This window comes from Oncorhynchus clarkii, chromosome 13, assembly GCF_045791955.1.
Source record: "Oncorhynchus clarkii lewisi isolate Uvic-CL-2024 chromosome 13, UVic_Ocla_1.0, whole genome shotgun sequence".
In the NCBI taxonomy this organism is placed as follows: Eukaryota; Metazoa; Chordata; class Actinopteri; order Salmoniformes; family Salmonidae; genus Oncorhynchus; species Oncorhynchus clarkii.
Window position 1 is genome coordinate 27,585,285 of NC_092159.1, and position 14,654 is coordinate 27,599,938.

Below are 14,654 nucleotides of genomic sequence, written 5' to 3' on the forward strand. Positions count from 1 at the left end.
CCCGCAGATGAAAAAGTTAACCAATTGGGTGGAGGTGAGGCTAACAAACTATATCTTCCTCGATTATACCAACAATACAGAGATAATCCAGTCGACTAAATAGTGGTTGTAAGAATACGGCTGCAGGAGCTACCTGTGAAATTACCATCCATGTATGTGGATCCCGCTGAAGCCGAGGGAGGTATAATGGAGTTAGAGAAGGGAATAAAGTCGAGAAAAGTGGATAAGGTGAGTCAAAAGAAAAAGAGAAAATGTTTTAATTGTAACGAAATTGGACATTTCGCCCGGGAGTGTAACACTCCCTGTAAACGTCACCACCAATATTGTAATTAAACTAATTGTTTTGCAGAGAAAGTTATAGTCACTAGTATTGGTATAAGATATAAACTGAACGTTTTAAATAGTTTGTTTGGTTCAAATTGAAAGACTAATTCATTCAACTTAAAATAAGGACGAAGCGAATTTTGATGCAAGACGATGTCTGTTCACTAAATTATCTGTTGGGAATAATGTATTGGGAATAGAGTCGTAATTAAAATGCTAAATCAAAGACGAGACAGTAACTTAAATCAAATGAATTCTGAATAATAACGGGGAAACAATTACGATAGATTTGTGCCAATCGAAATGTTCTTATAAATTTAGCGAATTGGGAGATGAGAGATGTTGATTGATGTTGTAAACTCTAATCCAGGATTCAACAGATGTGATAAATTAGGTTTGGTTTATCGAACCCGAAATAACTGTTGCTGCAGACAGCCAACAATTATTTACAATTCGTTGAAAATCGTTGCGAATTGAGTCGAGGTTGAGCGCTTGTTGATGACATCACTCGCGAGGCACTTTCGTCGCCACGGAAATGATGTCGTGACTGGGGGTAACAGAGAAAATTGTTTGTGTCTTTTAGAAGGAAAATGCGTGCATTATTGTTTTGAGTCACTTTTCAGAAGTTGATAAAAATGTCCAAATACATTTTTAAAAGGAAGTCGTCAGGAAAGATGCTAAAAACTAGCAGCTGATTCGCTAGGTGGGTATCATAGATTTGTGGCGTTTATTTGGACTGTATTAGGCTGTGAGAGAGGGAGACTGGATGTCTGAATCGTAAAACATCGTGATAATGGATTCTGATGGTTGTCGATTCCAGGTTTGATTGTTTATGTAACACCAGTGAATTTGAGCACTGTTTCCATTGTGTGGAGCCATGTTAGGGTATTTAAAGTTGAAAAACAACCTCTAGAAAAACATAACGGCATATGTTTCGGGAAATTAGCTAGGTTGAATTTGGTTATTTGAGCTTTTCCCCTGATAGGTAGACATCCATAACAGGGGCAAGTTGTTGTTTTTTTTCTTGAGGAACTAACAGATGTAAACGTGAGTCTCTGAGTAATTTTGCCATCTGAAGCATTATAGTAGTGAGTTTTCGTATAGTTTGTTTTTAGCTGATAAAAGTGGTTTGTTTATTTGTTTACTGGTTATGGTCAATTTTAGGGTTTGATTTAACTTAGTTAAACATTGTGTTCTGGCGTGTTTAAGTAGGATTCTTTATTCCGGGACGGATGGAAGTTATCTAAAATAAGTAAATTAAAGGAGCCATGGGAGATATCTGGGATTAAATTACGGATTTCTTACACACAATGTATCAGGTTTAATTGTATCTAAGGGTAGCATGTTCATTTAAGTAAACATATACGTAGACGATGTTTAAAACTTATGATTAATGATTTGAGTCAAAGGGGAATTATCATTAGGTTTAGTTATAGTTCACTTATTGAGTTTCTGAATCGAAGTAGCATAGTGAATGCTAGTTAGGCGTGTTGTGTCTCACTTTTAGAAGCCTCCTGGGATTATAATCTTGGGGAGAGTGGGGGAGAGAGCGGCCATAAACGACCAAATTGAAAAAGGTCTGGAAGTCTTGATTATCCATTAAGGTTTGCAAATATATACACATAAAACAATTGTTAGAACTATTTGTTTTAGTGCAAAGGTATTTTAAAGAGGCACGCTCACATATGGAACCTTATGAGTTTTTATTTTATGGGTTTTAATTACACAGGTGATTATTTTTATTTTAAGGATAAAGGGTTCTTTAATATGTCTATTATGGTATGGAAACATGACTAAAAAAGGGTGGTATGACCTTTTGACCTTATCGTGGCTATCTTTTGGGGTCTGATCAGCCCCGGGGGAGAACCATTTGTATAATGAATTGTGGTCAGTTGAGTTACTAATTTTAAGGTAAATTAGTTATAATGGAGTTTAGTTTGGGGTTTAGAATTATTGTTTGAATCACTGAAGCTGATTTACAATATTAGCTGTGAAGTTTTTGAATTGGCTATTATGGATTTGATATTACAACAGAAAATAGTTATATTTATCATTGAGAATAAATAGGGGTGATAAATTACTGTAGATAAGGTATTCCACACTATGCAACATATATTAAATTAATGTTATTGTCAGATAGAATACTGAGGATCCCTGAAGTAAAGAGCTTGTAAAGTGTAGGAAGGATTTCGATATGGTTAGCATTTGTTCAGGCTCTGGTTAACCATTAGGTCTTTTAAATATTATTAAATTTGACAGGAATATAGGACATCTGTGGTGATTTAGGATTATTGTAAGGATTAAGATAGATTGATTAAGGAAATGTAAGGACTTTAGAGATGGCCACTTATAGACATGTTTTTTTTCTAAAATCAATGATTTTAGATAGTCAAACAGTGAGACGCTTAGTGGCATTTTGAGAGATAGGAGAGAAAGGAATGACTGTTTAAATCGGTAAATATATATATTTAAGAACATATATAAATAGCACAGATACTTCTTAAACTAGATAAGACACTGGACAGAGAATTGATACAGGATTGGGATGAATGGATGCCCAAGGGAGAATTGGACTTACATGATAATGTCCGAAAATAAGGATAATTTACTAATCCTACCTAAGTCATTATTTAGGGTATATAAGGTTGTTACCTGGGCAGAGCCAGGTATCAAAAAGGGGGGTGGGTAAGTTAGTGGCCTATTGGATAAGAAACTAATAATTTAAAAAAAAACATTTTTACCTAACAAATAGGCATATAAGTTAAAGATATAATAAGATAAAACATATGAGAAACTGTTTGTTAACCAAGCCTGTATGTCCAGGATTTTATGCATTACAGGTGAACTACAGGTGAAGTCACTCAATCCAGTCCCAGAGGCTTGTTGGGGGGACCATACCAAGGACTCCTGGTGACAGCTAGCTGAAAGAGCTACCCGGATTCATATCGCACGGTGGGAGGGTAAGACACACTGCCACTGTCGAACAATAAACAGTGTTCGAGAGGAGAACTGGAATTAACAGAATTCCGGGGGCCATCTCTCGAATGAAGAAAATCCTTCCTGTCTTTTCATCCCTGTTTTTGTTCATAGAAGTGAAGGTGTGTCTGGCTCTTGCTAAGTGATGTGTTCTCGGGGAGAGGGTGGGGCTTCACATGGAAGCTGTTCGTCTGAGCTGTCTTATCGTGGGTGCCATATTCCTGATACAGCACGTCCTACTTGAGTATGCGGAGAGTGGTAATTTGACCAATGGTTTAGACGATGAGGATTTTGTTCCAAAATAAGCATAAGAGATCCCTAGATCTGGGTAGACAGGAAGTTAGAGTAGAGGTTGGGAAGGATCTCTCAATGGAGTTTTATGTAGACCAAAATGGAGTCTCTAACTACATGGCAGTCTAGGACTCTGAGCCATTATGGCATATATCGGTGCAGGTTCCCATATTGATCGTGGACACAGGTCATAGCTCATTTGGAGAGAGAGGGCTATATGAATCCACTCACCCAGTATGGGACCAGATGGGGTATAGTAAGGGTTTCGGACAGTGTTCCCGAGCAGAGGAAGTATTGAATAAAGGTGCGAATTAACATTAAGGCAGTCAATACCCAGGATCTCGGGTTATGGTATGTAGGCTTCGACCAGTTTTCAACTGATACTATGGTACTGTTCCAGAGGGCAGAAGTTAGAGTTGATAAGGAGAATATTATTGACCGAAGTTCAACCAATCTCTCTAACACAACGGCTACTCCTAGTGTAATAATCCAGGGTAAATGACCAGTACGAATAGTTCAGACCAAAGACCTTAAAGAAGTTATAGAGGTGGAGACTGGGTTTGGGGATTTCAACTTATGGTTGGAATGGATTCAATATACGGCCAGATCAGTAGCTAAAGAAGAATGTTATGCCTGTGCAAATGCAAAACCCCAGTAAACAACTATCCCTTTTCCCTTTTTCTGATGGCTTGGCAGAATAGAATTGCATTAGATATGTTATTGGCTGAAAAGGGAGAAGTATGCGTGATTATCAGGAACATGTTTGTGCTTACATCCCAAATAACACAGCTCCGGACGAATCAGTGCCCGAAGCCTCAGCTGGTTTGACCACCCTGGCTCACGGTTTGGCAGAAAACTCTGGGGTGGATACTTCTCTGACTAATTGGGTTTGATAGTGTGTTCAGAAAATGGGAAAAAATATTATGATCACTGTATTGTGGGCTGCATTCACCTGTGTGACTGTTTTAGTTTTAAGGGGCTGTTGTCTAATTCCCTGTGTATGAGGCCTTATTTCCAGGACTCTGGAGAAATCGATGACAATAGATGGTGAGGTACCAGGGGATTCCAGGTTCAGACCCGCGGAGTGCTGATTGTATGTCTACAGGACAAGTGGACGAATCTGGATCCTTCAGTTGCGGGGAATTTGTTTGAAGAGACCATTTTTGATGTTTAGGGAGGCTAGGTTGTATCCTGTTTCAATATTAGACTGTTTTTTTATGAAGATTGTAACGAAAATCCTGATAAGAAGAGTTATGATTCTGATGTAGGCCTGAGAAACGAATGCAAGTATGGGGTTATGTTTAGGTGATGTTTTGATGACAAGAAATATCTCTAATAAAAATAGAAATAGGCTTTTTAATATTACAATATAACTACATGTGCGATTGGATGTATAATATTTAATCAAAGGGTGGATATGTTAAGGGTATTTTTATCTATAATGACTAATTATGTATACATTTCAATCGGGATGTACTAATCAGAATACAATTATGCTACTGTACATGTATGAATTTTCTCTCTTGCTCCCATTATTGAATATAATGTAGTGAATGTAGTCGGGAGTTTAGTACAATGACAGTTCATTCATTTGTACAAAGGAACAGACCATCTCCAGACTGTCTAGAATGCTTATCTACACTGACTGACCTTGGCTCTAGGCGAGGAGGGAAGGCTTGAGAACTATAGGGCCTTTCTACCAGTGTCAAGAAGAGACGGGACATTTAGAAAACGCTGACGTCATTTTCAGTTTATAACCTGTGGTAAAATGTGTATGAACTCAGTACTCTCTTGATAAAGGCTGTTACTTGACTTTTAAGACCGGGGCTCTGTCCATTCTTATAAAATAAGGGTCTTACAAACCCTTATGCATTGACAGAGTGTTTAATTTTGATTGGGAATTAAAACAGAGGAATTTAGAATTCCTTCAACACCCCCATCATTCTTTAATGGAAGAAGTTTGGAACCACCAAGGACTCTTCCTAGAGCTGGCCACCTGGCCAAACTGAGCAATTGGGGGAGAAGGGCCTTCATCATGGAGGTGACCAAGAACCCAATGGTCACTCTGATAGAGCTCCAGAGCTCCTCTGTGGAGATGGGGGAACCTTCCAGAAGGAAACCATCTCTGCAGCACTCCACCAATCAGGCCTTTATGTAGCAATGATTTAAACCTCTTAAGGATACGCTCCTTTTTTAAAAAAAAACTGTTTTTGGTTTGTGATGTCATTATGGGGTATTGTGATGTCATTATGGGGTATTGTGTGTAGATTGATGAGGGGGGAAACATTTTCAATTTTAGTATAAGGCTGTAACGTAACAACGTGGAAAAAGTGAAGGGGTCTGAATACTTTCCGAATGCACTGTATACCGCTGGCAGAGTATTCTACCGCTGGCTGACGTTTCTACCATTGGCAGTTTTGTACAAAGTCACGTGATACGTGGTATAGAAAAATCAAATTTTTGCTAAACATGTGTATGTGACCAATAAAATGTGATTTGATTTGGATTTGAAATAAATGTCCTATTTATCAAAGGTGCTTTTGCCTGGGGTCACAATGACTCCAAATGATTTGAATTTGTTAAAAGTCCATTTTGATACAGAAACACTAAACCATGATTTAGATTTAATAAGAATCAGTTGATTGACAAAGTCATGAAAAATTTGAAGAATTGAATAAACCACATTTTGGCTACAATAAAATATATGCCTCTGGGGTCAAAATGATGCATGTCAGAATTATGGTTCAATGCAAATATGTAGTGGGTGTAAAGTTTGTTTTAAATTCTCACTCATTAAAAACGAATAAATCAACACATGCTTCTCTTTGAACGACTTAATATAATATTAAACTTTAATGAAATAAATGAAAAATAAACTTTGGGTTCCTCAACTGTGTTGCCCACTCTAGTCAGCAGATGGCGATGTGCGTCTTTTAGGTTCCGGCGACGCTGCCAGTGTGAAGTATATTCTAGTGGACCAGGCGCTCCTTCAACAACAACAGCTAGTCAGACACCTCGGTAGCTTTCTAGCAAACATAGCTACAACATTCACGCTCTTTGCATTGTTTTTGGTGTATATTAGTCGCTGTGTTTGTCATTAAATATAAACAAACACTGTATATCCTCAAAACATGGTTAAAACTATAATGTTGATGTCATGGATGGTTGCATTTCTCCAGCCTCATCCCTCAGCTTTTTACCGAAATGGGCAGGGAGTTCGCTTTGTTATTGTCTACTGCTGATTGCTGCCCCCGTTACTCCTCAAGGTCAAAGGACTGTATGTTATTTTCAGAGGTAGACTGGCTCTGGCAGTTAAAATAGTAAAATAATCCACCTAAATGTGAATCGATTCTCAATTGCGATACGTTCCTAGGAACATAAATCGCGGTATTTTCATATCACATCCAAATAATTTCGCACAATACTTTCATATCACATCAAAATCATTTCAAATAATACTTCATATCACATCAAAATCATTTCACACAATATTTTCAAATCACATCAAAATCATTTCAAATAATACTTTCATATCACATCAAAATAGGTCAAAATAGTCATGATGCCCGAAAAGGTAAACCAAATTAGTATCTTGTAATTTCTCCTTCCTTCAGGCTTCTTTTTCTTTGGACTTTAAATGGCGGTTGGCAACCAACTTTAAGGTGCATCACCGCCATCAACTGGACTGTGTCTAGGACCAAAAGCCTCCTCAACAGCTTCTACCCCCAAGCCATAAGACTGCTGAACAATTCATAAAATCACCACCGGACAATTTACATTGACCTCCCCACCCCCCTCCCTTTTGTGCACTGCTACTACTCGCTGGTTGTTTGTTACCTATGCATAGTCACTACGCCCCCATGTACAGATTACCTCAACTAGCCTGTACCCACGCACACTGACTCGGTACCGGTGCCCCTGTATATAGCCTCGTTATTGTTATTCTCATTGTGTTACTTTTATTATTGCTTTTTATTTGAGTCTACTTGTTAAACGTTTTCTTCTTCTTGAACTGCACTGTTGGTTAAGGGCTTGTAATTTCGGTAAAGTCTAAATTAGTTTCTTGACGGATTTGTAAAAAAAGTTTTGTCATAAAACACTATATATATATATATATATATATATATATATATTTATATATTTTATGTTGCAGACACCGCTCCCATAAATCACATTTGCTGCACATGGCCTGTCTACAACGAACTTGAAATATAGTTGATACAATCAAATGGGTTGGCCCAAAACTTGTGATAGCGAGCTTGCAACATTGTATAAAATATTCTGGGCCGTCAGAGTTTCCTGCGCCAGTGAGTTCTGGACAGACACAGCTGTAGGCTATTTGTGCAAAGGATAAGAAGTAATCAGGTATTTTATGACATTTCCACATTACATTTTTCCCTTTTATGCCGAGTGGTTATCGAAAGGGCGAGAGCTGGAAATATTTTATAAAATACTTTGAGGAACTATTGTCATTCGCAATTGATTTTGATTAGACTTTGTTTACTTGCTGTTTGGAGGTGAAGAAAAGTTACTTTGAGAAGCTCCACCACTCATTAGTGGTGGTGCTTTAAGACAATCAGAAATACTATCAGGCATCCCCAAATGGGCACATTTATAGACCTACATTTGTGTGCAGGCCAGATAGACTAGTCCTACTTCTATATGCGTAATCAGGTGTGTGTCCTTACTCAACATTGACAGGAGTGTTTGAAACAAAAGACAATTAATACATTTACAAAACTGACGCATCTTGCGGGGTCAGGTCATTTAGTATCCGTTTTGGTCGGTTGGGGAATGATTGTATTTCCCCATAGTATGTTGTACCGAAGTTGACTGACTGAAAGGGAGTGTAACTTTATGACTATAATTACTGTTGTTGTACAACTTCATGGGTATGCTCTGGGCATCACCTTTTACCTCAAATCAACAGTGGATTTCTGCTGTTGTGGGTCTTTAACCATCTGTCTGACTTTGTCGTTCACACAGGTGAGAGACCGGACAATCGTGGATCCTCTGTGGAGCCTTCTGATCCCTCCAGATCAGAACATAAGAAACACAAGCAGAGACCCACAGGGAAGAAATCTAACTGCTGCTCTGACTGTGGGAAGAGATTCACCTCATCAGGCATTAAAATTCATCAGAGAACACACACAGGAGAAACATCTTATAGCTGTGGTCAATGTGGGAAGAGTTTTGTTACATCTGACCAGATGACTCTACACCAGAGAATACACACAGGAGAGAAATCTTATAGCTGTGATCAATGTGGGAAGAGATACTCTAGTAAAAGATCTCTGATCAAACATCAGAAAATTCATACATGAAGGAGTTGTTTCATGATATCAATTTAATAATGTCACAATGTAGATTATTTTAACATTATATCAGTAGTAATTGATTTTAGCCTCAAGGAAACAATCCAGGCTCTGAATTGAAAGAGTTACTATTCATGTGATTGAACAAAAAGTGACTAACAGAAAAGAGTTGTGTTACACTTACCACATTGGTGACCCACTGGAATGACAATGAAACACTCCAAAATGTTTAGGTTTTCAATATATCCCAAACTGTTTCTGCATATTGGTTATTGATTTGGACACGTTAAAACTGTGTTTTGACATTGCGCTATTCCCACTTAGCAAAATGTCATTCAAAAGACGTTTGAAATAAGACTATGCCCGACGTCCAATATATGTTCGGTTGTAGTTGAAAGGGAAAGTTGAAAAGATGTATTTTTGGGTTGTTTTAATTTCAACGTACTTGCAGCTTATACACCTATAATCAATTTGATTAACAATCTAACATCACTCCAGTATTTCTGGAGAAGCATGACTCAAATCACCTCATATTTCAAACATCCAGCCTGACAAAACGTACGTTATATTATTTCATGCCTCACCCTTCAGTTCATTATTGCTAATACATATTAACAAAGGGGTGTACATTTGCTTTTGAGATTTCAAATGTACAATTATGTAACATTTAGTAATCATAGTTATTCAAGCAACCAACTTGACATTTTTGGGTACAATTATATTGACATTGTTACCCTGCTTTTATATCCAACAATATGCCTATCTTGTGAACCCTGAAAAGAGAGAGAAGCTCCGCAGTGAGGTGGAAAGTTACTAGGGATATCGCAGGAGTTTCCTCTTGAAATCAGACATGTCTGTGGTAAGGACAACTTGGTTGCTGATTGTCTCAAGGGTGGGCAGTCAAAAATATTTGTGTTTTGCGTTTAGCTAGTGCGTTACCATGGATCACAATTTATTTGGACTGCATGCATTTCCGTATTGGAGATTAGTTTTGTTTGGGCTCGTTCCAAGGAGACGAGAGTTCTAGAAGCTAGTCAGTTTTAGGAAGACGAGAGTTCTAGAAGCTGAGTTTTAGGATTCTATAGAAAGGAAACTGAGAAAAAAATAATCTGATTGTATATTATTATTTAGAAATATGTGTTTTTAATTGTTGAGAGCCAGTAGACACCATGTTTATATTGTAGAAGGTGAAGCATTGTAGATGATTGTGTGAAATGGAAGTTGTAGAGATACTCTGAATGATCACCTATGAAAAGCCAACTGACATTTACTCCTGAGGTGCTGACCTGTTACACCACTGTGATTATTATTATTTGACCATGCTGGTCATCTATGAAAATTTGAACATCTTGGCCATGTTCTGTTATAATCTCCACCCGGCACAGCCAGAAGAGGAATGGCCACCCCTCATAACCTGGTTCCTCTCTAGGTTTCTTCCTAGGTTTTGGCCTTTCTAGGGAGTTTTTCCTAGCCACCGTGCTTCTACACCTGCATTGCTTGCTCTTTGGGGTTTTAGGCTGGGTTTCTACACAGCACTCTGTGACATCAGCTGATGTAAGAAGGGCTTTATAAATACATTTGATTGATTGATTGATTGTACAACTGAATGCATTCAACTGAAATGTGTCTTGGGTACACATATTGGTGTCACCTCGTTAGTCAGTATGTGTTACACCTGTGCTGGCTTGTCCATCTTGTTAGTGGGAAGGTGTTTCAACTGAGCTGGTCCAGGTTCTATTTAAGAGTGTCTGGCCCAGTGCTCCAGTTGTCTTGATAGATGTGGAGAGTCAACACCTTTAGTTGCTCCACCTTTTTGGTTTAAAATGTTTTCATTTCAGGTTGAAGCTTCTTTCTGAAGAGAGCTTATTTTTTTTAAATGAATCAATACAAGCAAACAAGATCGGTTCCGGGGATTGGTATGGCAAATACCTTACGATTTGCCTGGACTGAAAATGAGATGGAGCCGTGGAGTAGAGAGACATTTGGAAGGACTATTTTGATGGGATGCCTCAGGATAGAGGTGAAGGAAGTGCTCTGCCTTCAAGGGAACCCGAATGAGAAGGCTTTCGATGTGACGTTTCACAAAGAAGAAAAACACGACGTAGTAATGAAGATGGCAAAGGAAGAGGAGAAAACGGGACCCCTGTGCCATTATGCGATGACCAGCCTGGCGAAGAACAACTTCAGGGTGGTCACCGTAACCATGTACAATCCGCATGTGAAAGATGAAGAGGTGAGGGCCTTTCTGGGGAGGTACATGGACAATGTCTCCTCAGCGAGGTACATCAGGGACTCCCTGGGTTTCTGGAACGGGAGAAGAAGGTTCCAGGCGTTACTCAGGGAGTCCCCGAAGAGTGTGGATGGCTACCTCCATCCTCCGGCGATGTTCTCCCTGGGGGCTGACAGGGGAACACTCTACTATGCACGTCAGCCCCCGTTCTGCAGGCGTTGTATGGCCTACGGCCATATCCCGGCCTCGAGCAGCGCCAAGAAATGTCGTTTTTGTGGGTCGGAAGAGCACGAGGCCAAGGAATGTGACGAGCCCAAGGCTTGCCACGGGTGTGGCTCAAGAGCACACCTGTGGCGTGATTGCCCGGCTCGTCACAGGTCATACGCGTCTGCAGCTGGGGGGGGAGCGGGGGATGGGGGGAGGAAAGAGAGGACGCATGCGGATTGTACGGATGGCACAGGGGAAAGGACGGAGAAGGACGAAGAAGGGAAGAAGGAAGAGGCGAAAAGAAAGAGGAGAGAAGATGGAAAGAAGGAAAAAGAAGGAGAGATTAAAAAGAAGGTGGAAGAACGTGGAGGAGCAGAGAAGAGGGAGAAGGGGACAGTGGTACGAGAAGGAGTGGAAGGAGTGGAAGAGGGAAGGGGGACAGTGACGGAGAAGGAGGGAGGAGTGGATGTGGGAGGGGAGGGGGGGGAGATGGGGGGAAGGAGTGGGGGGACAGCCTGCCAGGCTTCCTCGAAGTCGAAATGAGGGATTTGGTGGAGGGGTTAGTGGGGATGGGACGTTGTGTCTCCCCGCTACCTCCTTCACCAAAGAAGAAAGGGATAAAGAGGGGGAGCTTGGCAGGAAGTGAGAGGGAGGGGGGTGTGGAGGGGGAGGGGGGGTTAAGAGAGTGGCGGGGGGGGAGGGGAGGGTAATTTGTCCTCCCGGTTTGCCTCAGCCCCTTGCATTTTAGTGGATGACTCTTGTGAGGGGTCGGTGGGTTGTTTGCTAGAGGGATCCCAACTCCTGTTTGGGGAGATGGGGTCCCCTATATGCAGCCCCGAGGCAAACAGGGAGGGGGGATGGTGGGTGGGGAGGGAGGACCCAACACACTGCCTGGATCATGGGTTGGGATGGAGGACGGGGGGGCGTCAGGAGAGGAGAGGACGTCCCCGCCGGTGGAGATGGACCAGGGGAGCATCGGGTGAGTCTCCTGGTTTTTCTTTGGGTTTTTTTATTTTTTATTTGTTGTAAATAATTAAATGAATAGTTCTGTTTCTTTTTTTAGTCTAAATGTTAGGGGGTTAAGGGATAATGTTAAAAGGAGGGCGGTTTTTTGTTATTTAGAGGGTGTGGGGTTTGATTTCTGTTTTTTACAGGAGGCTCACCTGAGGGATGGTGGGGATGTGTGTAGATTTAAGAGGGAGTAGGATAAGGGGGAATCTTTTTGGGGCATAGGAGGGGTGCACTCAACAGGAGTAGGGATTTTGTGTGGGCATAGAGAGGTTAAAATAGAGAACACTTTTGTAATAATGCAGGGTAGAGTTTTGGGGATAGATGTTAAGTTTAGAGAAGCTAGATATAGGTTAATTGGGGTGTATGGGCCACAGGTGGCGGCAGATAGGAGGGAGATGGTGGACTGTCTGGCGCCCCTGTGTGTTACAAACAGGCACTTGGTGATAGGAGGAGACTTTAATATAGATTTAGGGTTAGGCGGTGATAGCAGTGCAGGTGCCATCTCTGGGCTAATGGCTTGCCATGGTCTGGTTGATGGTGGCCTGCACACTACTCCGGCAATGGTCGGTCCTACATGGCGCAACTCCAGGGGGGTTGCGCGGAGGCTCGACTACATTTTTGTATCCAGGTCTTTGGGTCAGTTGTCTGGGCGGCTGTTGCCTGTTTTCTTCACGGATCACGACGGGGTGTTCCTGCAGGTGGGGTCGCCAGTCTGCCTCTTCGGTAGGGGGTACTGGAAGTTAGATCGGGATATACTGGAGGAGCAGGCTTTCGTTGATGCATTTTTTTGTTTCTTTCGGAGGCTTGACGGCCTCCGGTCCATGTGCGAGGGGGTGTTAGAGTGGTGGGAATTAGTCAAGGGGAGGATAAGGGCTTTTATAATAGGATATTGTAGAAGGAAAAAAAGGGAGGAAAGGAGGGAGGTGGATCGTATCCAAAGGTTAATTGAACTCGAGTACGAGGCAGGCAACCTCGGCGGGTCGATTGACTGGGAGAGATTCGCAGCCCTAAAGGCGCAGCTCAGGGAGCTGCAGAAGCAGAAGGCTCGAGCTTTCCTGGAGCGTGCGCATAGTGGCTTTCTAGAACATAATGAGACTTGTTCCGCTATGTTCTTTAAGTCGGTTAGGGCCAGACAGAGTAGGAAGGTAATGAAGGGAGTTAGGGAAGAAAATGGTAGTATAGTAAGTAAACCAGAGGAAATGGTCAGGGTGACAACTGATCATTTCCAAGGTTTATTTAAGGAAAGGGAAATAGATGTAGAGCAGGGAAACGTGTTTTTAGAACACTTGTCCCGGCGGTTGCCAGAGGACATTAGAGACGTGATGGAGGCCCAGATCTCACTAGAAGAGGTTGAGAGCGCTCTTAGGAGGATGGGAAAAGGGAAGGTGCCTGGGATGGATGGGCTGCCGGCTGAGTTTTACCTCAAGTTTTGGGGTATACTTGGACCAGTGGTTCTCTTAAGTCTTGAAGGCCATCCTTGAGACGGGGGTCCCGGGGGGATCAATGGCTGTTGGTGTGCTGTCACTTCTTTATAAGAAGGGGGAAGCAACTGACCTTGGCAACTGGCGGCCATTGACCATGCTGTGCGTAGATTACAAGATTCTTGCAAAGGTTTTAGCAGACCGGTTGCGCACAGCCCTTCCCTACGTCGTCCACGAGGATCAGACGTGCGGGGTAGAGGGCCGCTCTATAAGATGGAACCTACAGTTGATCAGGGATTCCATCGCTTGGGTTGAAGATAGAGGGCTGCCTTTAATGGTAGCAGCGCTAGATCAGGCGAAAGCTTTTGATCGCGTGAATAGATCTTTTCTATTCAGGGTGTTAGGTAGATTAGGATTTGGGGAGAAGTTTATAGGATGGATCCGTACTTTTTATGTCGGAGCGGGGTGTCGAGTTAGTGTAAATAGTCACTTAGGTGACGTTTTTGACCTCTCGTCTGGGGTCAGGCAGGGATGCCCACTCTCGGCTCTCCTCTTCGTTCTGTACATGGAGCCTCTGGGGGCTGCCATTAGGGCAGACACAGGGGTGGAAGGCTTGTTGATCCCTGGAAGCGGTGGGCTGCGTGTTAAGATGACGCAGTACGCCGACGACACTTCCTTGCTGTTGTGCAAGGACTCGTGCCTGACAAGGTCCCTTGCCATCTTTGGGGATTTCACCCGAGCGTCGGGAGCAGTTCTGAACCATGCAAAGTCTTCCGTCAAGTTTTTCGGAAGATGGCGCGGTAGAACGGATGTGCCTGGGGGGTTATCTCTCTGTGAAGGGGCCCTGAGGATTCTCGGGGTTCATTTTGAGACCTCCGG